The 25,753-nt window shown below is 32.4% G+C and overlaps 1 long non-coding RNA gene and 1 pseudogene across 1 annotated transcript; both read left to right on the top strand.

The window, feature by feature from the left end:
• Nucleotides 1-22,311: 22,311 nt before the first annotated feature.
• LOC139868697 (receptor-like protein kinase FERONIA) lies at nt 22,312-24,356 on the top strand (annotated as a pseudogene).
• A 407-nt stretch (nt 24,357-24,763) lies between these two features.
• On the top strand, nt 24,764-25,521 carry LOC139865796 (uncharacterized). Its single transcript, XR_011765109.1, has 3 exons — nt 24,764-24,901; nt 24,989-25,093; nt 25,252-25,521. It is a non-coding gene; the product is annotated as an uncharacterized lncRNA (long non-coding RNA).
• Nucleotides 25,522-25,753: the final 232 nt, after the last annotated feature.

The raw sequence follows: 25,753 nt of genomic DNA, 5'->3' as shown, positions 1-25,753 counted from the left end.
CATAACAAGTAACAGTAGCCAAAGCAGTTCTATTTGCATTAGTGGCAGGAGTCTTGGTACCATTTGTATTTGTAACGAGAGCCCTACAATCTTCAGCAAGATGACCCTTTCGATTACATTTGTTGCATACCACATTACAGTAACCAGAGTGATGTTTGTGGCATCGGTTGCATAAAGGGTTTTGTCCTTTATAACCAAAGCTTAAACCACTACCCGCACCTTGCGTGATTTCTTGTTTCTTAAAAGATTGTTGTTGGTTACCTCGATCATAATTTCTATTCCACTTTCTTTTGTTACCTGATACCTTCACATCAGTATTGGATACTTTCTTATCCATGATGACCTGATCCATTAGCTCGTTCGCCATAGTTATAGCTTCATGAATTGTCTTAGGTTTCGATGCTGTAACATTTGCCTTGACCTTTTTGGGCAAACCATCTTTGTACATTTCAATCTTCCGTTCTTCGGTTGGAACCAATTCAGGACATAGCAAAACTAATTCCATGAATCGCTGATTGTAGTTGGTGATTTCAGTACCAACAACCTTCAGGCTTCGTAATTCATCTTCCAACTTTCTAACCTCGTTCCTTGGACAATACTCGTTGATTAACATTGTTTTGAATTCTTCCCAAAGAGTATCATAAGCTACATCTCCTCCTACAGCCTTCACATAATTTTTCCACCACGTGAGTGCACTATCTTGTAAAGTGCACGATGCATACTTGGTCATGTCCTTTTCAACACAACCACTGATTTTAAACACAGTCTCCATCTTTTCTATCCACCGGGTTAAACCGATCGGTCCTTCTGTTCCACTGAATGATGAGGGCTTGCAAGCTTGAAAAGTTTTGTAAGTGCACCCCACACGAGGATTTGGGTTAACTGCAGCACCTCTTGCAGCCTCGACCCATAACATTATGTCGTTCACTCGCTGATTGATGAGTTCCTGGATTTCTTGTTCCGTCATTCGGTTCAATCGCGCCATATTCTTCTATAAGAATGAAAAGAAAATAATTATTCACATGGAATATTATAGATGTAGTGTATATTTACAGTACATTATAGCTTATTAATAATATGAACCAGGTATTATTATAAAAGCCTTTTCTTCTTATTAGCGTTTTATAATTATATCTAGGGTAGTACCTACCCGTTAATGTCCATACTTAATAGCTTAGTACAGAATCAATTACTACCATCTAAATAATACTTAACCATGGAAAATTATTGCATTTCACACTTCACTATTTTACATATGCTTATCTTACATCGAACATTAAGCAAACCACACTAATAATATTATACAAAACATTATATGATCCCATGGTTTAATACGGAAGCGCATCGTTTGGTCTATTTTCTAAGACGTTTAGGTTCAATGAATCGCCTAACGCTTATCCTAGCTGTCTGCCTATATTTTGGCTGTGGGACTGAAGAACTGGATGCCGGGATAGAATGTAACGACCCGGATTTTTCCGATCGTTTTACACTTATAAGATTAATATTTACATAAATTAAACCTTACCAACATGATAAGCAATCCAAATTGTTGAGACTTATGTTTTTGAAAAGAGTTTTACACAATGTTTGACCGTCTGGTTTGACCGATGATATCACGAACTATATTATATATGATAATTATACGTTTGTGTATATATATGTATATATACATATTTAACATGATCTAAGGATGTTTTAATACCTCATTTTGTATTAATAACAATAAGTTATAAGTATATTTTGAAACTACTAACTTAAGTTTTCAAAACGATAACCATACGTAACGTTATTTGATATAAATACTTATGATCTATAATGTTTATACATATATCGTATAAGTAATGTATTTAATCACTTTTAAAGGGCTTTTATACATAAAACAATATAAGTATATTTACAAAAGATAGTTATATTTGAATTCTCATTCCGTTTCCTCAATAATCCTATACGTATATCTAGGGTACTATACACAGCTTCTAGAAGTATTTACTATTGGTATATACCAATAGAAATCTTCAATTATTGGTGTAATATGTCATTCATGACATAATATATTTTAACTTATCTTAGATATTTTCACTAAAAACCAAATTTTCAAGCCTATAAATAAGCACCATTTCTAACTCATTTTTACACATTCATTTTCCAAATTTTACTTCCAATTTTCACACACACTTGCAAGAACTCTCTCAACTTTTATTTTACTACTCCTTTCCAGCAACTTTACATTTTAAACTTGAGGTAAAAACTCTACTTCAACTCTTTTTCAATTCATATATTTATAGCTATATATATATATAAGAGTTTATAAACTAGAACATAGTTTGAATGATTTCAAACTTGTTCGCAAACTAAATAGATCCTTCTAACTTAACTTTTAAAATACTTCAAGACCTGTAATATATCTTAAATATATGTTAACTTAACAAGGTATAACTTGGTTTTTCAAAGAACACCTTAAAAACTGATTTTACGATGTCGGAGTACAACCGGGGGCTGTTTTGGGTTGGATAATTAAAAACCATCTTAAACTTTGAATTGAAGGTTTATTTTCTGGAAAAATGATTTTTACTATGAATATGATAACACATAAAAATTTCATGATTTAATTCAAAGTATAAGTATTATTAGAAAAATGGTCATTAAATGATATTTTTGTAACAAAAATGATTAACTTCATATGTTTCATCAAAGATTGACCTATGATCTGTGATTTCGAATACAAACTAAGGTATTTACAGTTCATAGACTTAAAGAGGGACTCGATCCAAGGAGATGGCAAGTTGAATCAACGAAAACGGAGTTGTAACGAAGAAATTACGACTAAAACAAAATCGGATATCCAAGACTTGTTTAGCCACGAAAATAATTGGAGAAAATTAAATAAATCACATCTTTCTTAAATACCATGATATTATATATATATATGTACTCGTAATTTAATTTTATATATATCAGGACCACCCGTAAACAACACGAGAAGATTAATCATAAGACCTCATGTATGTACGCAACACGTCATTTGACAACACCGGTACTTTATGTACGCAACACGTCATTTGACAACACCGGTACCATGGGTCAAGATTAATTCCGATCAACATGAATACGATGTGGTCTTTATTTATTTTATTAAGCAACTAATTGTGGACTACTAACATCAGACTGCTAACTACGGACTAAGGAATTATAAAAAGTATTAAAAGTATTAAAAGTATTAAAAGTATTAAAAGTATATATATGTGACGATTGTTTAAAAAGAAAATATATTGATATATTATATATGGATAGGTTCGTGATATCAACCGGAGACCAAGTCAAAATATATATATATATATCTTCAAGGCAAAAGTGAGTATATAGTCCCACTTTTAAACTCTAAATATTTCGGGATGAGAATACATGTATTTTATGTTTTACGCTATGGACACAAGTAACTGAAAAATATATTCTACGTTGAGTTGTACCACTGGCATACTTCCCTGTAGCTTGGTAACTAATATTTACAGCGGTATTGTAAACGCGAATCCTGTTGATAGATCTATCGGGCCTGACAACCCCAACCGGACTGGACGACCAGTATTCAACGGTTGCACAGTACTTCGTTTCGTGACTACACTTGGTACAGTGTAGTAAGATTTCATATTAAAGGGAATATGCGACGTGATTAAATGTTAAGTATGGTTACCAAGTGCTCAACCACTTAGAATATTTTTATTAAATGTTTATATATGAAATCTTGTGGTCTATATTTATAACGCTGCTAGCATTAAACCTATATATCTCACCAACTTTTTGTTGACGTTTTAAAGCATGTTATTCTCAGGTATGAATTAAGTCTTCCGCTGTGCATTAGCTCATGTTAAGGATACTACTTGGGACCTTTTTAAGCCATGATACAAAGACGTTGCATTCGAGTCATTGGATTTCAATAGAGAATATAAATAAGTAAATGACAGATTAGGTCATTTGGATATTATGAAATGTTAGACGAAAATGTCAAATATTGATGTAATGATAGTTTTCCTTTTAAGAATAAATGCAACGTTTGTAAAATGTATCATATAGAGGTCAAGTACCTCGCAATGTTATCATATGTTATTGTATTCGTCCCTATGGATTGGGTCGGGTCGTCTCATGTGGTATCAGAGCGTTGGTCTTAGCGAACCAGGCCTTGCATTAGTGTGTCTAACTGGTAGTTGTTAGGATGCATTAGTGAGTCTGGACTTTGACCGTGTCTACATGTCAAAAGTTTTGCTTATCATATCTAGTCAAAAATCATCTGCTTATCATCCTTAGAAATTGCCTGCTTAGTATTCTTAAGTCTAGACACGTCTTACTGCATTTAGTGCATCGATAGTGTATAGACAAAATTCGTATCCTAGCGTATCTGTTGCTATAGACATTGCCTGACGAATTTCAAAGATTCTCCGTAATTCACGGGATTTTGAGTATTATAAATACATATGTAAATTATGTATTGAAGAATACCAAACCCAACTCCTATAATCTATTCTAAACCAAAAATTCATTTCCCCGACTATACAAGATGAACTCCGCGTCCAGTTCGAATTCCTCCGACTCCGACAGCTACGCTGATATGGATTTCCATTCGGGCTCCGAAGGCAGCGTCACTGGAATGGATCAACCAATTTCTCATCATCTATTCTGGATGAATTGGGGATGGGTTCGTAGTATACTAAATTATTGGAGACAAGAAGAAGGTGATCCCTTTCACCCACCGAATTGCCCCATTGGCGACGAACCTGAAGCACTTACCGGCGAACCTGTTCGAGAAACCATTTTCTCTCTCATTTCTCGAGTATCTCATCACGATTATATCTTATCCCATATTTCGGATCTTGTTCATTCGCTCACTCCAACCGCCAATCATCCTGGTGTACTAGCAGAAATTAACGAACTTCGCGCTCGTGTGACGGCTTTGGAGAACACGGTGCGAAGGTTACAAACACCAGCAGCAGCACCAGCAGCATAACCAGTACCGTTAACAACATCGACCTCGCAATTTTCAGTACCAGTAGCATCATCGACGTCAACGGCATCATCAGCATCAACACCAACCGTATCATTACCACCACCAACAATCACATCCGCACCACGTACCTCAACATCATCATCTGAACTTCGAATATGATCTTTGTTCTACATATCATTCTACACCGATTACCTCTTCTTTACGTATCGTTCTTCGTTCGACATGACGATTATGTAATCTCTAATGTTTTGGAGATTATGTAATCTAGTAATAACGATAAATCAAATGAGTTGAATATTTTATTGACTCATTAAATTCATAGCTACCTCCGAAGAAAATATATATGCAAATATATTTTCATAAAGATTGTAATTAAAAATTTCATTCGTACAAACTGTTAATGATGAAAATATTTTAACGGGTGGGTAGTACCCAAGGAATATTTAGAATTCACATTAACAAGTTACACTGTACATTCTTCGAATCTGATTCAACGATCATTTATTATCCTACTTACAATTACCGATATACGTATCCGTTCACCCCAGATTAACCATTTCCATTTAAATTTCATATTTGGATTTTTACCTATCCGAATCCAACAAGTGGCATAATGAAGAAACATTGGCAAAATAAAAATTGTTAGAAACAGATGAATTAATTAATTGAAATTGTGATAGGATTACACGCTAACTGTTCCGGCTAACTGTTCCCAGCTAACTGATTAATATTTAATTTATCGCAATTTACATTCTTGCAATTTTAATTTCTGTACTTTACATACCGTCGGGACACATGTACAACAACACGTCGGATTAATTCTGAGACAACACGTTGTATAATGGGTCATGATATATATTTATTTATTTTACGCATTTTAAATAACGGGACACGTATACAAGGTTTCGACTTATCATATTGATCCATCTATATATATATTTCGGAACAACCATAGACACTCTATATGTGAAGGTGGGAGTTGGCTATACAGGGTCCGAGTTGATTCCAAAATATATATATACTTTGAGTTTTGATCGACACCGAGACTAGTACACGGGTCACGATACGTATTAAGTAATTCGAATATTATATATTTAGTTCATATATGAATTTATTGAACCATTGGACAATCGGACTATTGGACTGCTAACTTTAGACAATTAAAAATGAGTTAAAATGATGATTATTACATATGAAACTAAACAATCCTTCAAGTTTGCCACTTGATTCTATTTTAAACCTCATTTGTATCTTGACGATTACAATTCGCATTCACAACTTTTCATGATTCTTGAAAACATCTCGATCGAGAAGTTCAACCAGCCGCACCTCGTCTACGGAATAAAGATTTATGCATACAGTTATGCACCTAAAAATTTTTGAACTCGAAGTTATAGTTAAAACGTATCTGCATCGAATTCCTTATCATCCATTAGCAAAAACAATCACGCGATTCCTTTTCAATTAACTAATTTTGTCACAGATCCACTTCGATATCTCAGTAAGACTACTCTTATTACAATCTCGATATATATATACGTTGTTCTTTTGCCATCGTTACCGGAGAACCTTTTATATTCCATCATATTACCATCAGCGTTTAATCATCTAAAAATACAATTCTCCTTAAACCATCTTGGTTTGATAACCAATGACCCAGATCCGATAACTTTGAAAATAATGATGAAGCAGCATGTTGTAGAAGGTCTTAATGACCAAAAGTTGATGATAAAAGAAGGAAGTGTTAGGAACGCTCGATAGAAAATTGGTACTGAAAACCGGATTGAGCAAACCATGAAGGAGACTCTGAACAAGTTACAAGGACTAAACTTGTACATAAAGAATTATGACGATTCTGTAGCAAACACCTTGCTTCTGAATCTAAACCCTTACGGGTCAATCTTCATCATCATCCTTCGACATTAGAAATTCCAAGATATTATCATATCTTTCATTATAAATATCCTCAATATTTCTGAAGATATTTTCACCACTATCCTTATCTGAAATCATTTATCTCTCTGTAATATCTGCGTTACAATATAAAGGAAACTGTGTTAGTTTCTAAATCCTTCTAGTTTAAAATAGGAATGTTCTGAAGCAGTGTTGGGAACTGATGCATGAACTAGTATAATATAATGAAACTTGATCAACTTCATTATATTACAGTAAGTCATGTTAAGTTTCTAATGGAATATGATGATTCACAGTACCGTCATCATGTGCCATGTTACACGACTTTTACATTCTATCCAATTCCGAAACATATTAAGAACAAATCATCTTGATAGTTCTATTTTCCTGGATATTCTGGTAATTTGACAAATCAAAATCGTGCCATTACCATTCCTTTCTTAGAGCATTAGCTATGTTCATTCCGAATTTTATACCTACGAATTCCGAACTATTGATCGCTTGACTCAAGGACGGGAAGAAGAAACGAAGGGACAAAGTCCCAAAATAGAAATTGGGGTATAGATCACAGCAAATAGGAGAGAGTATTAACTATGGATGACAATGATTATGGAAAACAGAAGCAGGAGCATCGAAATATAAGGAAAGATATCAAACCCAATAACCACCCAGAAACTACAAACTGTGTATATCAATACGTATGGCGATGTAAAGACACGGGAGAATTAGAAACATTATAATTCCAAGAAAATCATAAAAGTGAATAGATTATTCTAGCGGTAGATGAAAGAGAAGAATGAAAGATATGAAAGTTAGAAGTATAACAAAAATCAGAACGGGATGAAGCATTTTAAAGGATACCTTAAGGTATGAATTAGAGGAGGAAGAGTAAGAGATGTGAGGTATGGAAGTAAGAAAGGGAAGGAGGTGGATTTATAGTGAAATATCCGACAAAGAAATCGAAACAGATTATCGCATTAAATCAAAGGAAATTCTGTTTTCTAAATCATCGAAGAACCAAATCTTATTACATAAGATTTTCTTTAAATCCCTTAAATTCTGGAAATCAATCCTAATCTCGACATCGGTTAAAACAATTTCATATTCACTCATTTCATTCTTTTGTGATAGCTTCACTCGTGTGCTTCACAAGATCGAATCGTTTTATCCATATCTTCCAATAATGATAAAACTCTATTAATACCTCATATTCGTCATGAAAACATTCCTATTGTTATTTATGACAACCTCTACCAAATTTCGGGACGAAATTTCTTTAACGGGTGGGTACTGTAACGACCCGGATTTTTCCGATCGTTTTACACTTATAAGATTAATATTTACATAAATTAAACCTTACCAACATGATAAGCAATCCAAATTGTTGAGACTTATGTTTTTGAAAAGAGTTTTACACAATGTTTGACCGTCTGGTTTGACCGATGATATCACGAACTATATTATATATGATAATTATACGTTTGTGTATATATATGTATATATACATATTTAACATGATCTAAGGATGTTTTAATACCTCATTTTGTATTAATAACAATAAGTTATAAGTATATTTTGAAACTACTAACTTAAGTTTTCAAAACGATAACCATACGTAACGTTATTTGATATAAATACTTATGATCTATAATGTTTATACATATATCGTATAAGTAATGTATTTAATCACTTTTAAAGGGCTTTTATACATAAAACAATATAAGTATATTTACAAAAGATAGTTATATTTGAATTCTCATTCCGTTTCCTCAATAATCCTATACGTATATCTAGGGTACTATACACAGCTTCTAGAAGTATTTACTATTGGTATATACCAATAGAAATCTTCAATTATTGGTGTAATATGTCATTCATGACATAATATATTTTAACTTATCTTAGATATTTTCACTAAAAACCAAATTTTCAAGCCTATAAATAAGCACCATTTCTAACTCATTTTTACACATTCATTTTCCAAATTTTACTTCCAATTTTCACACACACTTGCAAGAACTCTCTCAACTTTTATTTTACTACTCCTTTCCAGCAACTTTACATTTTAAACTTGAGGTAAAAACTCTACTTCAACTCTTTTTCAATTCATATATTTATAGCTATATATATATAAGAGTTTATAAACTAGAACATAGTTTGAATGATTTCAAACTTGTTCGCAAACTAAATAGATCCTTCTAACTTAACTTTTAAAATACTTCAAGACCTGTAATATATCTTAAATATATGTTAACTTAACAAGGTATAACTTGGTTTTTCAAAGAACACCTTAAAAACTGATTTTACGATGTCGGAGTACAACCGGGGGCTGTTTTGGATTGGATAATTAAAAACCATCTTAAACTTTGAATTGAAGGTTTATTTTCTGGAAAAATGATTTTTACTATGAATATGATAACACATAAAAATTTCATGATTTAATTCAAAGTATAAGTATTATTAGAAAAATGGTCATTAAATGATATTTTTGTAACAAAAATGATTAACTTCATATGTTTCATCAAAGATTGACCTATGATCTGTGATTTCGAATACAAACTAAGGTATTTACAGTTCATAGACTTAAAGAGGGACTCGATCCAAGGAGATGGCAAGTTGAATCAACGAAAACGGAGTTGTAACGAAGAAATTACGACTAAAACAAAATCGGATATCCAAGACTTGTTTAGCCACGAAAATAATTGGAGAAAATTAAATAAATCACATCTTTCTTAAATACCATGATATTATATATATATGTACTCGTAATTTAATTTTATATATATCAGGACCACCCGTAAACAACACGAGAAGATTAATCATAAGACCTCATGTATGTACGCAACACGTCATTTGACAACACCGGTACTTTATGTACGCAACACGTCATTTGACAACACCGGTACCATGGGTCAAGATTAATTCCGATCAACATGAATACGATGTGGTCTTTATTTATTTTATTAAGCAACTAATTGTGGACTACTAACATCAGACTGCTAACTACGAACTAAGGAATTATAAAAAGTATTAAAAGTATTAAAAGTATTAAAAGTATATATATGTGACGATTGTTTAAAAAGAAAATATATTGATATATTATATATGGATAGGTTCGTGATATCAACCGGAGACCAAGTCAAAATATATATATATATATCTTCAAGGCAAAAGTGAGTATATAGTCCCACTTTTAAACTCTAAATATTTCGGGATGAGAATACATGTATTTTATGTTTTACGCTATGGACACAAGTAACTGAAAAATATATTCTACGTTGAGTTGTACCACTGGCATACTTCCCTGTAGCTTGGTAACTAATATTTACAGCGGTATTGTAAACGCGAATCCTGTTGATAGATCTATCGGGCCTGACAACCCCAACCGGACTGGACGACCAGTATTCAACGGTTGCACAGTACTTCATTTCGTGACTACACTTGGTACAGTGTAGTAAGATTTCATATTAAAGGGAATATGCGACGTGATTAAATGTTAAGTATGGTTACCAAGTGCTCAACCACTTAGAATATTTTTATTAAATGTTTATATATGAAATCTTGTGGTCTATATTTATAACGCTGCTAGCATTAAACCTATATATCTCACCAACTTTTTGTTGACGTTTTAAAGCATGTTATTCTCAGGTATGAATTAAGTCTTCCGCTGTGCATTAGCTCATGTTAAGGATACTACTTGGGACCTTTTTAAGCCATGATACAAAGACGTTGCATTCGAGTCATTGGAGTTCAATAGAGAATATAAATAAGTAAATGACAGATTAGGTCATTTGGATATTATGAAATGTTAGACGAAAATGTCAAATATTGATGTAATGATAGTTTTCCTTTTAAGAATAAATTCAACGTTTGTAAAATGTATCATATAGAGGTCAAGTACCTCGCAATGTTATCATATGTTATTGTATTCGTCCCTATGGATTGGGTCGGGTCGTCTCATAGAACGAATAGGAATAGCGGGAATAGGGGTGGTAGTGTCTAGTGGAGTTGGTGCCACATCATCCTTACTAAACTCGGGATTTGAATTTTCTAATTCATTAGCCTTTCGTTTCTTTCCTAGTTCGAACTTGTCTTTTGTAATTTCCTGTATTTCTTCCTCGGGTTCACTTTCCTCCTCGGGTTCACTTTCCTCCTCGGGTTCACTTTCCGGGTTCCCTATAGTTGGTTCATCCGGAATTTGTGAGTCTTCCCCAAAGATATTATTTTCGTCATCGGATAGGTTAATGACTGAAACGCCATCTGAAGATTCTGATTCGGAGTCGCTGAATGTGATAACAAGTTTTGAGCCCGACATCTATCACACAACAACTAACCCATTAGTACTACATAATATTTACATATAAATTTTAACCAACAATGATAAGCAATGGTTTTTAAATCAGACCCGGTCAAAGTCCAGACTTACTAATGTATCCTAATGACTTATCAGTTAGACACACTAATGCAAACCTGGTTCGCTAAGACCACCGCTCTGATACCACATGTCATAACCCGTCCTTAACCATAAGAACGAGTTAGATAACGTATGATTTCATTGTGAGGTATTGACCTCTATATGCGACATTTTTTAAAAGAACAACTGCATTTATTTTACATTACAAACCATAACTCTTATTTTAATACAAGCTTTAGACAATAAAAAGATGATTATCGTTTAGCGATAATCTTAGACTTACAAACTTTACATGTGATGATAACAATACGATTTCTAGCATATTTTACATTACAATTCCTCGGATATGCAGTTTTATTTTTGACACAAATATGCATACTCAAGATCTTGCTTAAATTCAACATGTTGCAGCGGAAGCTTTTAGTTATCACCTGAGAATAAACATGCTTAAAACGTCAACATAAAGTTGGTGAGATATAGGTTTAATGCCGGCAGCAATATATATATATATAGACCACAAGATTTCATATATAAACATTTTAATAAAAATATTCTAAGTGGTTGAGCACTCGGTAACCATACTTAACATTTAATCACGTCGCATATTCCCTTTATTATGAAATCTTACTACACCGTACCAAGTGTAGTCACGAAACGAAGTACTGTGCAACCGTTGAATACTGGTCGTCCAGTCCGGTTGGGGTTGTCAGGCCCGATAGATCTATCAACAGGATTCGCGTTTACAATACCGCTGTAAATAATAGTTACCAAGCTACAGGGAAGTATGCCAGTGGTACAACTCAACGTAGAATATATTTTTCAGTTACTTGTGTCCATAACGTAAAACATAAAATACATGTATTCTCATCCCGAAATACTTAGAGTTTAAAAGTGGGACTATATACTCACTTTCGTCTTGAAGATATGTAATTTTGACTTGGTCTCCGATTGATATCACGAACCTATCCATATATAATATATCAATACCTTTTCTTTTTAAACAAACGTCACATATATATACTTATAATACTTTTAATACTTTTAATAATTCCTTAGTCCGTAGTTAGCAGTCCGATGTTAGTAATTCAATTTTAAATGGTTCATTTTTAGGTGTTTAATAAACCCCCAATGAAATAAATAAAAACCCCCATCGTATATGTATTGGTCGAGATTAATCTTGACCCACGGTACCGGTGTTGTCAAATGACGTGTTGCGTACATAAAGTACCGGTGTTGTCAAATGACGTGTTGCGTACAATCATGGGATCTTATGATTAATCTTCTCGTATTGTTTATGGGTGATCCTGAACCATATAAAATTAAATTATGAGTACATATATATAAAATATCATGTTATTTTAAAAAGATGTGATTTATTTAATTTTTCTCCAATTATTTTCGTGACTAAACAAGTCTTGGATATCCGATTTTGTTTTGGTCATAGTTTCTTCGTTACAACTCCGTTTTCGTTGGTTCAACTTGCCACTTCCTTGGATCGAGTCTCTCTTTAAGAATATGAACTGTAAATACCTTAGTTTGTATTCGAAATCACAGGTCAAAGGTCAAACTTTGGTGAAACTTATGAAGTTAATCATTTTTGTTACAAAAATATCATTTAATGACCATTTTTCTAAAAACACTTATACTTTGAATTAAATCATGAAATTTTTATGTGTTAACATATTCATAAGAAATATCATTTTTCCAGAATATAAACCTCCAATTCAAAGTTCAAGATGGTTTTTAATTATCCAACCCCAAACAGCCTCCGGTTGCACTCCGACGTCGTAAAAACAGTTTTTAAGGTGTTCTTTGAAAAACCAAGTTATACCTTGTTAAATTAGCATATATTTATGTTATATTATAGGTCTTAAAGTATTTTAAAAGTTAAGTTAGAAGGATCTATTTAGTTTGCAAACAAGTTTGAAAACATTCAAACTATGTTCTTGTTGTTAAAATTTTATACCACAAAATAAGATAGCTATATATATATATGAATCGAATAAGGTTATGAACAAAGTTACTACCTCAAGTTACTTGGACAAGATTGCTGTAAAAGAGGAGTAAGAACCTAGAACCAAAAGGGTGATGGAATTGGATGAAAGATTGGAAGTAAGTTTGTGTTCTTGGAAGGATTCTTGAAGTGTTTTTGTAAGAGTTTTCTTATGGTGATTAAGTGATGTTTTTATGGCTAGATCTTCATGGATATTAGCTGAATGGTTATGGAGTTTAAGACTCTTAAAAGTGTGTGTGTTTTTAGCTAGAGGTTTGAGGTAAAAATGAATCAAAAATTGAAAATGGATGGAGTATAAATGGTGATGTAAAAGGTGTATAAGTTTGTAATTTTGTGAAAAAATCTTTTAATCATGTGAAATTGTCATACTAGATAACAAAAGTAGTTACCTTATACATAAGGCATTGAACAAGGGCTGGTTGGTGGTGATTTGATGTGTATATACCAATAGTAAATACGTATAGAAGCTAGGTATGATACGAGTACATGTACTCTAGATATACGTATAGAAATTTTGTGAAAAATGGAATGAGAATTCAAATATAGCTATCTTTTGTGAATATACTTATATTGTTTTATGTATTTAAGTCTTTAAAAAGTGATTAAATACATTATATATACGATATATGTATAAACATTATAGGTTATAAGTATTTATATCAAATAACGTTACGTATGGTTATTGTTTTGAAAACTTAAGTTAGTAGTTTCAAAATATACTTATAACTTATTGTTATTAATACAAAATGAGATATTAAAACATTCTTGGATCATGTTAAATATGTATATATACATATATATACACAAACGTATAATTATCATATATTGTATAGTTCATGATATCATCGGTCAAACTAGACGGTCAAACGTTGTGTAAAACTCATTTCAAAAACATAAGTCTCAACAATTTGGATTGCTTATCATGTTGGTAAGGTTTAATTTATGTAAATATTAATCTTATAAGTATAAATTGATCGAAAAAGTGCGGGTCATTACAATTACCTACCCGTTAAAAAAAATTACACAATTAATATTTTGTACAAAAGAATTTTATTACAGTCTTTATGGAAATATATATGTGTATATTTCTTCAGATGTAATATAGATTTAATGAGTTAATATTAAATTAAACTCATTTGATTTATAGTTAAGGCTAGGATAGATAATTTCTAAACTTTAGAAATTACATAATCGTCGTAGAATGTTTCCCCAATGAAGTTATGAATCAATACTTCATCATTGTGATATTCCTTGGTATCTACATGGCGTATGCCGTCGATGCTCATGGGACAGATTGTGAAGTTGAGGTTTGCGATGCGGTTGTTGTTGGTGGTGGTAATGGTACTGTTGATGTTGTTGATGGTGGTACTGGTTATGCTGCTGGTGCTGCTGCTGGTGTTTGTAACCTTTGCACCATATTCTCCAAAGCCACTACCTGAGTGCGAAGCTCGTTGACTTCTTCTATTACACCGAGGTGATTGTCGGTTCGGATGAGCGGATAAATAAGATCTAGAATTTGGTGTAGTATATAATCATGACGAGATACTCTGAAAATGAGAGAGAAAATGGTGTTTCGGACAGGTTCGCCGGTAAGTGCTTCAGGTTCATTACCAAGAGGGCAATGTGGTGGATGAAAGGGATCACCTTCTTCTTGTCTCCAATGGTTAAGTAGATTACGAACCCATCCCCAATTCATCCAAAATAGATGATGGCTAATTGGTTGATCCATTCCGGTCATGCTGCTTTCGGAGCTCATGTGGAAATCCATATCGGCATAGCTGTCGGAATCCGAGGAACTCGAACTGGTTAAGGGATCCATCTTGTATGATCAGGGAAAGAATTTTTGGTATAAAATAGATTGTAGAATTTAGATTTGGTATTCTTCAATACATAATTTACATATGTATATATAATACCAAAATCCCATAAATTACGGAGGAATCTTTGAAAGATGTCAGTCAAAGTTCACAGTAACAGATATGCTAAGATAAGAATTCGTCTATACATTATTATGCAATAAATGTAGGAAAACGCATCTAGACTTAAGAATGATAAGCAGGTAATTTCCTAAGGATGGTAAGTAGATGATTTCCGACTAAAAATGATAAGCAAAACTTTTGACATGCAGAAACGGTCGAAGTCCAGACTCACTAATGCATCTTAACAACTATCAGTTAGACACACTAATGCAAGACCTGGTTCGCTAAGACCACCGCTCTGATACCAACTGAAAGGATCCGTTCATATACATTATAAACGATTCACAATAGTTAATTACATCGCGAGGTATTTGACCTCTATATGATACGTTTTACAAACATTGCATTCGTTTTTAAAAGACAAACTTTCTTTACATCAAAAATTGACGGCATGCATACCATTTCATATTACATCCAACTATAATTGACTTAATATTAATCTTGATGAACTCAACGACTCGAATGCAACGTCTTTTAAAGTATGTCATGAATGACTCCAAGTAATATCCTTAAAATGAGCTAATGCACAGCGGAAGATTTCTTTAATACCTGAGAATAAACATGCTTTAAAGTGTCAACCAAAATGTTGGTGAGTTCATTAGTTTATCATAATCAATCATTTTTATAATAGTAATAGACCACAAGATTTCATATACATAAATGTTTTAATAAAAATATTCTAAGTGGTTGAGCACTTGGTAACCATACTTAACATTTAATCAACGTCGCATATTCCCTTTATTATGAAATCTCACTACACAGTACCAAGTTTAGTCACTGAAATGAAGTACTGTGCAACCGTTGAATACTGGTCGTCCAGTCCGGTTGGGATTGTCAGGCCCGATAGATCTATCAACAGGATTCACGTTTACAATACCGCATGTAAATGGTAGTTACCAAGCTATTAGGGAAAAATATGCAAAGTGGTACAACTCAACGTAGAATATGTTTTTAGTACTTGTGTCCATTTCGTAAAACAGTTATAAAACAGTGCATGTATTCTCATCCCAAAAATATATATATATAAAAAGGGAGTAATGAAACTCACAATACTGTATTTCGTAGCAATTATGTATATGACGGCACTGAACAAGTGCAGGGTTTGTCACGGATTCACGAACCTATATTAAGTATATATATTTATATGTTGGTCAATATCTGTCTAACAATTTAGGTCAAGTCGTAGTGTATTACAATCCTAATGCTCGAGACCGACATGCAAAAGTCAACAAAAGTCAACTTGACCCAAAATGACTTCCAAAATCTATACATGTTTATTATATAACTTATGTATAGTCGTTTTATATATTTAAATATATTTATCAGATCTTATTATACTAAATAATACAAGTCATTTATTAATAAATAAAAATTTATATTAAAATTCATATATGATAAAAATATACTTTTATATATCTCAAGTAATAAAATTTATAAAATTCACTTAATATCATAAAAATATAGTGGTATGTATTATTAATGTAATTATATTACGTGTGATAAAAATATCTTTGTACGCATATTTATTTGATAAAATAATATTGATAATAATAATAATGAAAAAAATAATAAAAAGATAGTTTCAATAAAAATATTAATTTTTAGTAATAAAGATAATTTTAGTAATAACATCAACTAATAACAATTATAATAATCGTTTTAATAATAATATTAAAATTAATGATAATTCAGTTGACCATATCTTTTAATCCGTTCATCGAAACCACGCGATTTCTAAATGAAAAGTTATTAATTTTTCTTCATCTTTTCAACGACATGCATATCATATACCTTATCTCAGTAGCATATGTATCAAATTCGTGATTTATCATAAACTATTTAACGGCGAAACTAAGCATACAAATATGCAAAATCATATATACTCGAGCACTAGTCAGGGATACACTATTAATATATAAAAGATAAGATATGAATGCTCACGTATCAATATTGTGATTCAATATTGCAAGCAAGTATGTAGACGCAACGAAAATGATAAACGTTAGGTTGACCTCACGAGCAATACCCTCGATCAATGCCCATAACCTCCATAGCTATAACCCATAATTTCCTTAGCTCTATTCCATTTGAAAACTTATTTTGAAATCGTCTGAATATAACTCCGTCGTAGTATTTTATGTATACTAATAATATCTTGAAATAATACTAAGTAAATATATATATATATATATATATATATATATATATATATATATATATATATATATATATATATATATATGTAATTCGATTGAGAGAGTTTAGAGAAATATATTTTCAAGTTTCTATGAAATAATGAAACCTATTGAATTCTATTTATAATAGATTTTTGAATTATTAAAGTGAATTATTAAAGTATGAATTATTAAAGTGAATTATTAAAGTATGAATTATTAAAGTGAATTATTAAAGTATGAATTATTAAAGTGAATTATTAAAGTATGAATTATTAAAGTGAATTATTAAAGTGAATTATTAAAGTATGAATTATTAAAGTGAATTATTAAAGTATGAATTATTAAAGTTAAAGTAAAGTAAAAGTAAAGTAAAGGTAAAGTTAAAATATAGTAAAAGTATAAAACTATGTACGTATAATACGCGTATAAATATATATAATATTAATTTAAATCGTTATATATATTTGATAAAATAAAATATAAATATCGTTATTTTTATCATACTGGTTAAGTAATGAGTGGTCAAAAAGAATAGATTTCTTAAATCACAGTGGACCTCATAACATAGGCCCGTAATCATATCATAATATATCTGATAATTCAATCATTTGATATTATCTCTTAATTCTGTCAATAAATATATCGAAACAAATACGTTCATGTAAAGTATCATATATCTAATACTTTGTTAATGTTTTCAGTTAATATTATATATTATATATACATATCTATATACACATAATTGTTCGTGAATCTTCGAACACGGTCAAAGGGTAATTGATTACATGAATGTAGTTCCAAACTTTTTGAGATTCAACATTACAAATTCTGCTTATCGTGTCGGAAACATATAAAGGTTAAGTTTAAATTTGGTCGGAAATTTCCGGGTCATCACACAAAACCCTAAAAACTGGTACCAGGTTTGGGATGAAAACTGACAAACCGGCAAATGAAATGCCAGTTTGGGATGAAAACTGACAAACCGACAATCAAAAAGCCGGTTTACCTATGTTTACAAATTTTATATTTGAAAAATCATTTCTGTAAAACCCTAACAAATATTACCATTTTGAAAAAGAAAAAAAAATCAAGTAAAATGTTATGTTCTGCAATATATATTTATCAAAGTTCAAGTTGATGTCATCGATTGAGTGAACCTGCATATATATGATAATCAGCTAAATCATGCATTCAAGATTTGGTTCTTGATGTTCAGTTGGTCGACATGCAACATGTTCTTAGAGATATCGTGAATGATTAAATCTGCCGATTGTCACGTGATCTATATCGGTTCTTAAATCTTGAAGCCGACTAGGTACACTTGTTTGAGTACATAAATATTCATCATAAAAGTGTATAAAAGTGTAAAATGTAATAAAATTTAAAAAATAAAGTGTATCTGAGCTAATTTTCCCGAAAAGAAAACACAATCAAAGCTCAACAAAGATCGAAACAAAAAAGACTAAATAAACCAAAGCAACGAAGATGGAACTCAGCTAGCACGAAGAGCCATCATCAAATCATCATCTATTCTATCTAATAATTGGGAGTTTTAGCTGAGGTCATATAGTGCTTCCAAAACTTGTAAGGTATGCTTTAAGGATTGTAACATTTGATTTTCTTATTTCACTCTCCTATTAAAGTAGGTATTAATTATATTAAATATCAAATTGATTATTAATTGTATTATCTGTAAATGATAGCTTCTATAGCAAGCCTCTCTTTTTTATTGGTATTCAGAATATCTATGTCACACTTCTCTTCTACCATCTACCTCACGCCTCTACATAATATTTTGATGCTATAATTTTGAAATTCGAATGAATCAATCAGCAATCCAAAAATCTACCGCCTCCATTTATTTAATTTCCTTTCCTCATTGTTTTCAATTCATCTTTTGTTCTCTTCGGTCTTATTTTGAAACACAAACCCATATTTTTAGCATGTGTTTTGTCTTTCAATATAGTCATAGGAATGAATCCAGATGCTAAACAATCATATTTGAAGAATATATAAAAGGTTGGTTTAGCAATGCAATCAGATTGTGATTTGGGGCTTTTCTACAAAAAGTTTCAAGTTATACGAATGGTGCTTTATCTGTTTTCAGGTTCACTACTCTATCTCTCTTCTAATCGGTTTCATATGAATAACAAAACATTCTGAGGTAAATTTGTATAATTTAAATTTGAATCTTTTTATTGTTGTATGCTAAATTTCAGGTGTGCTTTGTATGATTTAAACTTGGTAATGGATCTCTTGATTTGGTTTCCAGATTCTACTTGGTATTATAATTTTATCAAAAGTGTGACTTGCATGAACATGAAGTTTTTAAGTATCTATCTAATAATTGGGAGTTTTAGCTGAGGTCATATAGTGTTTCCAAAACTTGTAAGGTATGCTTTAAGGATTGTAACATTTGATTTTCTTATTTCACTCTCCTATTAAAGTAGGTATTAATTATATTAAATATCAAATTGATTATTAATTGTATTATCTGTAAATGAGAGCTTCTATAGCAAGCCTCTCTTTTTTATTGGTATTCAGAATATCTATGTCACACTTCTCTTCTACCATCTACCTCACGCCTCTACATAATATTTTGATGCTATAATTTTGAAATTCGAATGAATCAATCAGCAATCCAAAAATCTACCGCCTCCATTTATTTAATTTCTTTTCCTCATTGTTTTCAATTCATCTTTTGTTCTCTTCGGTCTTATTTTGAAACACAAACCCATTTTTTAGCATGTGTTTTGTCTTTCAATATAGTCAGGAATGAATCCAGATGCTAAACAATCATATTTGAAGAATATATAGAAGGTTGGTTTAGCAATGCAATCAGATTGTGATTTGGGGCTTTTCTACAAAAAGTTTCAAGTTATACGAATGGTGCTTTATCTGTTTTCAGGTTCACTACTCTATCTCTCTTCTAATCGGTTTCATATGAATAACAAAACATTCTGAGGTAAATTTGTATAATTTAAATTTGAATCTTTTTATTGTTGTATGCTAAATTTCAGGTGTGCTTTGTATGATTTAAACTTGGTAATGGATCTCTTGATTTGGTTTCCAGATTCTACTTGGTATTATAATTTTATCAAAAGTGTGACTTGCAGGAACATGAAGTTTTTAAGTATAAATCTGTTATATTTGAACTTGCAAGGAAATGGGTGTTAACTCTTATGGTAAGTAGTTTATGAATTTGGTTTGTAAGTATATCTAAGTTTTGAATACATGTTTAAAACTATATAAGGTTAAAAGTTAGAATTAGATAGTGATTATCCATTACATGGAAGTTCTTTGCTGATGAGGTGTGTTTTACATCGATTTATATATTTTCTGTCAATTTAATTTTGATGGATTACGAATATAGTTAATAGTGTCCATTTAGTGGCGAAATGGACATTAGTTAGAAGCATAATTGAGCGGCAAAATGGTGTGTTAATAATGTCCATTTAGTGGCAAAATGGTGTGTTAGCAAGCGTAGATGTTTTGTTTCTGGAATGATGAAACTCTTGCCCGTGTAGACTTAAAGTGTCAAATAATGAAATGGATATGTAAGATTAATAGTACTGTTTGTTAAAAATCTCCATGTTTGGATTTAAGAAATAGATTCTTTCCATTCACCAAACTTACTTATGTTGCTTACATGTCTACGTTGCAGATATTCATTACAGGAGTGAGTTATAATACCAGATTAAAGAATTCATTTGTATTTGCTGAAGAGGTAACAATTATGTTGGCACTAAGAATGTGACTAAAGAGGAGAGATTATATCATCTTAATAATCTGAATCTTTGAGGTGAGATGTGAGATAATTTTAAGACCCATTTTCATTGAGTTAAAGTCACTATTTCTTTCCTAAGTCAAAGAGATCGTGTGAGAAGAATGAATCAAAGAGCTGTAATTTATTGATGGTTTGCACGAGTAAAATAACAAGAAATTATCTTTGGTTGTACTGAAAAGTTTGGTCACAATGCATTAAATATTTTTTTCAGTTGACAAAAAAATACAATGTTACTAAAATAGAATGACTAATGAGTAAGGACATAGTATTAAGTATGTGCAGCTTATGATTCTGGACAAACTCAATATGTTGTGTAATGACTCGAAATAGATCAGAATTGGTAATTTGAAACCATTTTCTACACTATGTCTCAAACTTATGGCTTTCTCACAAAGGATTTGTACTTCAAAGTGATGTTTTTATTATGATAATGAACTTTTGTTAGTTAATACTCCGTATTGTTGAGTAACACTACTCATCAGTGTTACACAACTCTTTGTTGGGATCCCTTGAATTCACAATGGTTTTTAGCACAATGGTTTTTAATCAAACCCGTGAATTCACGGGTCACTAAACTAGTATAATCTTATAATGATCCCAATTTGATCCAAGTGTGATGAATGATCTCTTTGGTCATTAAAGAGAATTCAAATGACGCATACACCAAATATCTACTAAGCATCACCTTCTTCTTGGAATCCTACCCCACATTTTACAAACCATTATTATTGACTGGTGACAGCAACAGAAAGACCTTTTCAGTCAACTAACCAATCTTAACTGTTTGTATGTAACTACCATTCTGATGTATAAAAGACCGTTAATGGGTGATGATATGACCATTAATGGGTGATGATATGTACACAACATAAAATTGTTATGTACACAACCATGATGTTTAACAGTGTTGTACAGTACAACACTGTAAAGCATGAAGGTTGTGTACATAACAATTTTGAGTTGTATACATGTCACTTCCCTTAATAATATGCTTCCCTATACACGCAAGCAAAATAAACCGTCAACCATCATGCTATTCACATTCCTACTTTTTTCTTTGGTTCTATCCACAACACACACGCAACCGTACAAACCAACCGATCACTTCCTCCTCAACTGCAGTTCATCATCAACCACCGTTGCTGACCGTACGTGGGACCCAGATAACCGTTTGCAATTTGTACCGTCAAACATCACCGTCACCTCATTTTCATCTTCCCCTAACTTCCTACACCCTTCCGTCCTTCAAGTCCCTTACGCCACTGCTCGAATCTTTAACATTTCATCATTCACCTACTCATTTCTGGTCTCACCGGGCCCCAAATTCATACGCTTATATTTCTACCCCGCCACTTACTCTGGTCAAAACGAAAACCAATCTTTCTTTTCGGTATCATCTAAGGGCTATTCTCTCTTAACTAACTTTAGCGCTTTCCTAACCGCCTCCAACATGGGAATTCCACATATTGTCAAAGAATTCATTATTTACGTAAAAGACACCCAAATTCTAAATGTTACATTCACACCCTCGCACAACTTGTACACTTTCATTAATGGTATCAAAATAGTTTCAATGCCAGAATATCTGTACTATAAAAACAGTAATTTGAAATACGTTGCTCAACATTCGGGACTTGTGATAGACGAAAACATAGCACTCAAAAATATGTATCGGCTAAATGTTGGTGGGAAACAATTATCAGTAAACGACGATACTGGTATGTACAGATCATGGGATCAAGATAATAACTACATATACGGAGGAGCGTTTGGGTTAACGCCCGTTAACATGATGCCAATAACATACACCAATGAAACACCAAACTATACTGCACCTGAGTTACTTTATGATACACAAAGGAGTATGGGAAATTTGTCTGAATCAGGGGCGGAATATATAAGGGGCAGGGCGGGCACCCACCCCAGGTGGAATTTTTTTTAAAAAAAAATAACACTAAAAAAAATTTATCAATAAATAAGGTTTTTTTTAGTGTTCGCCCCACCTATCAATAAAAAATTTAATAAATTTTTACACCCGCTCCATCTGTGGCCGGGTTCAAGTTCCGCCACTGGTCTGAATTGTACAATTTAACTTGGATACTTCCTGTTGATTCCGGGTTCTATTACAACCTCAGACTCCATTTTTGCAACATTATACCAGAATACGCAAAACAAGGTCAGATGATTTTCACGATTTTCATTAATAATCAAACCGCTGACGAGGAAATTGATATTTTCTACTAGACTCGAGGTGTCGGTTATCCAGTTTTCAAGGACTACATTGTGTTTATCAATGACCCGAATGGCAGCCAAAGTAAGCATGATTTGTGGGTTGCCTTGCACCCTAATCGCGAATCTGGAGCGTATTTAGATGCTTATTTGAATGGTTTGGAAGCCTTTAAGTTGAGCATGGACGATAGTTTATCTAGCCCCAATCCCAAACTAGGTCCGAAAGCTCCACCATCAAAACCGAAATCACTTATAAACAAAAAAACTCCGCCATATGCCGCCCTAATCGGAGGTATTGGCGGAGCATTAGTCTTGATGTCTTTTTTAGTCCTTACGGTTTTCAGTTGAAGGAAAGTCAAAAGCTTTGAAGGAGCTAAAGACCGTTGTCGTCGTTTTTCACTTAAGGAAGTGAGAGTTGCTACATGTATGTTTAACGATAATTGTGTTATTGGCAAAGGAGGATATGGTAAAATGTATATAGGGAAAATTGAAAATCTTAAGAAGACGGTTGCGATCAAAAGACTTGACACGTCATCCAAACAAGGTCCTTAAGAATTCCAAACGGAAATCGTGTTCCTATGGAAACTTCGTCATTATCATCTAGTGTCGCTGATTGGATATTGTGATGATGAGGGCGAGATGATACTAGTGTACGATTACATGGCGCACGGGACTCTACAAGAACATCTTTATAATAATAAAAGCCTTCCTTTGTCACGGCAAAAACGTCTCGTTATATGCATTGGTGCAGCCAAAGGATTGCAATATCTCCATACGAGTGCGAACAGTGTAATAATTCATCGGGATGTTAAGTCTACAAATATCTTGTTGAATGAAAATTGGTAAAGGTGTTATTCGGGTTTCTGAGGAAAATCAGCGTTAGATTGGTAAAGATGTCATTGAGGTTTTCGAGGAAAATAAGCCTGAGATGGGTGAAGGAGTTATTGAGCCTCTCGAGGAAAATCAGCTTGAAATTGATTTGGTTTGGGTGGCCATGACGGAAATCTTGAAGACCTTGAAGAGGATATTAGCCTATTAATGGAGAGGATGTTAGGGACACCAAATCCTGAACAGCTTGAGATTGGTGCCCCTAACATCCTTTCCATCAGTAGCCTCTTCTGAATCTTCGGGATTTCCATCTTCGCCACTCAAAACTAAATCAATCTCCGGCTGATTTTTCTCAGGAGGCTCAATAACTCCTCCACCTATATCAGGCTGATTTTCCTCGGGAGCCTCAATAGCACCTTCATCAATCTAAGGCTGATTTTCTTCGAGAGCCTCAATCACAACTTCATCTAACTTAATCACTACCCTCTACCTCACCACCCTGTTGCTACTTCCTTCATCATCACTATCATGCCCCCTTTTGTACAAGAAACATAAAAACAGAGGTTTGTTTTGACTCCCTATGCTTACAGTTTTTAGGTCTCTTTAATGTTACTTTTGGAAACTAATATATTTTTTGGTTTTTCTTTTAGGCTATTAGTAACGCTCGAGAAAAATATAAGAGATCTTTGCTTCGTGCTTTAAGTTTTGTTTTGTCTTTATAAGTATTATGCATCAGATTTTATGATTTTCCGTGGGTAAAATAACCAACGAATAACGAAGCTATATTAACTCATTTTTCATAACTTTGATTTTGTACCATCCTGGTAGTTTCTCACACAATTTTAATTCCACTAGTTGTCATGCTACTAATTATGTGATGTTATTTGTGTTTATTTTCCTACTCTTGTTACAGATAAATCAAGGTGAATAAAGACAAATCTGAAACAAAAGAACAAGACCCAATCGATAATCAAGATAAGACTGGTGATTTGTTTAAAGCTCAATTACTTGAAGCATATGCAGCCGCTACAAGAGATGATGAAAATGAGGATGGTAGTGAAGATGAAACCCAAGTAGTCAATTGAGATTGTTCTTAGTTTGATCAAATCAGGGCTAGGAATGACCACTTTTTATTTATATATGTAAACATAGAGATGAATATTTTCTATCATTATAGCGATAGTGCAATATTGTGAGTTTCTCCTTTTTTTTTTTTTTTTTTTTTTTTTTTTTTTGAAAAGCAAGATAATTTTATTAATAAGGAAATGATACAACGAGGATTACAATATGAGTAACACTAATTTGAGCGAAACTCGAGGACCTATACTAGATATAAAGTAAGAGACTAACAAGATGTAGAATACCTTGATTTCGGAGCAGTATTATCAAACTTAACATCAATCACCATTACCCTC

Source organism: Rutidosis leptorrhynchoides, chromosome 9 (genome assembly GCF_046630445.1).
Source record: "Rutidosis leptorrhynchoides isolate AG116_Rl617_1_P2 chromosome 9, CSIRO_AGI_Rlap_v1, whole genome shotgun sequence".
NCBI lineage: Eukaryota > Viridiplantae > Streptophyta > Magnoliopsida > Asterales > Asteraceae > Rutidosis > Rutidosis leptorrhynchoides.
This window is presented reverse-complemented; position numbering and strand designations above follow the sequence as displayed.